Source organism: Mus caroli, unplaced genomic scaffold (assembly GCF_978045245.1).
Source record: "Mus caroli unplaced genomic scaffold, Mus_caroli_1 scaffold_11, whole genome shotgun sequence".
Taxonomy (NCBI): Eukaryota; Metazoa; Chordata; class Mammalia; order Rodentia; family Muridae; genus Mus; species Mus caroli.
Genome location: NW_028227266.1, coordinates 121,401,669 through 121,403,401, shown reverse-complemented (window position 1 = coordinate 121,403,401; position 1,733 = coordinate 121,401,669). Strand labels below are relative to the sequence as shown.

Below are 1,733 nucleotides of genomic sequence, written 5' to 3'. Positions count from 1 at the left end.
TTTGTGCTGCTAGAAACCTCAAGGGCTGCATGTTCGCGGCCTTCTGGCATCTACTACTCTAGACTGAGCTGCATGCTCGCAGCCTTCTGGCATCTATTACTCTAGACTGAGTACTCTGCTCAACTGCTGGTAATGGACTTCTCTGGGCAGCAGGCCAGCATGGGTGCTTAGCTCAGTGCTTATGACAGCTGAGGAGACAAATATGGTCAAGAAGAAGCACGGCTGTGGCAAAGTTCCCACAAGGTTCCACTAGCTGCCCAACCTGGGAGGACAGAAGAGGTTTCTCTCATGATGTGTGGGAAGGAATGACCTCAAACAGGGCTGGGCTTGCCACCTAAGGTGGCTGCAGGAGACCTAAACGTGGAGGGCTTGTTCAGGCAGCAGTCCCTGTGGGGCAGTTGGAAAAATGAAGAAGGGATGGTGTAAGGAGGGAGACGTGTATTTGCAACAAGAATCAGCTGAGGGACCTGAGGAAGAAAACCCTGGAAGGACAATCCTGAAGTCACACAGGCTCAAATCTCACATTGTTTATTTAAGATTCTGGGTTTGCAATTACTCTCAGCCTCAGTGGCACCCAGTCCACAGTGAGGCTGCTGGGGGGTTACAGACAAGCTATGTCCTGGCTATCAGGACATAGCTATCAGTCATAGGCCCTCTCAGAAGCAGGAGTGCGATGTTTCTGGGGCTCTGAGCTGATGCCTTCCACGCCCTCCTGTTTCATGGCCTTTCCCAGCCTTCCACACTGAAGGCTGATGGGTCCCTAAAGAAGCAGCGAAGAATGCCATTCCTCAGCCCAGAACAGAGACAATTCTTGAGGCTTCTGGCCAGATAGGCTAGCCAAGTTGGTGAGCCCCTGATTCACTGGGAAACTGTGTCTCAAAAAATAAGGTGGGCTCTTTAACCCAAACCCTTCAACAGGGGCCACATTTGCACCAAGTCTTTGAAGAAGGCGGTACCAATCATCATGGAGAAGTACTACACATGCCTGAGCAGTTAGTGACTTCCACATCAACACACGTGTGTGTGAGGAGATTGTCATTATCGCCAGCAAGAAACTCTGCTGTATCTTTGGATCTAAGTGGATACACAAAGGTCTTCTGAGATTGTTACATTCCTGAGGTGTCAGCCCTGGATCATGAGAGCAGATCCTAACAACAAGGAACTGCTAAAACTTCTTGACTTTGGCAGTCTCTCCAACCTGCAGGTCACACACCTTACAGTTGGGATGAATTTCAAAACACCATTAGGAGACATTGGAATCTATTCTGTTCTGTAACGTTCTCAATAAACCTGGGGGGAATTAAAAAAAAATAGTAAAGTGGAGGATGATTGAGGAAGATAGCCAAGATTGACCTCTGGCCTTCATGTGCAGGTGTGGATATGTGCAGGCCCATGAATGTGCCTGTGATTACGTACACACACACACACACACACAGACACACACACACACATTCACACTCACACACTCACACACTCACACTCACACAAATAGTAAGGCCTATATTTGCTTCTCTATGTTTAGCATAGCGAGCCTGGCGCTCTATGGTAGAAGTTTGAATGCTGATACTTCTTTGTTCATAGGATGAAGTAGGAAGTTGGCAGTTGCTGGGTATGGAGGGCCACAGGAGACAGGAGAGAAAAACAGCAAGTGCTGAGTTGTGGAAGGCTTCTTCATCTGCCCCAGGTAGATCCTGATGAGGGGGTGTTAATAAGGTGCCATGATGGCAGGAGGC

At 48.7% G+C, this 1,733-nt stretch overlaps 1 pseudogene; it reads left to right on the top strand.

Moving 5' to 3' along the window:
• The first annotated feature begins 202 nt into the window (after positions 1–202).
• LOC110302455 (small ribosomal subunit protein eS17-like) lies at positions 203–1,276 on the top strand (annotated as a pseudogene).
• Positions 1,277–1,733: the final 457 nt, after the last annotated feature.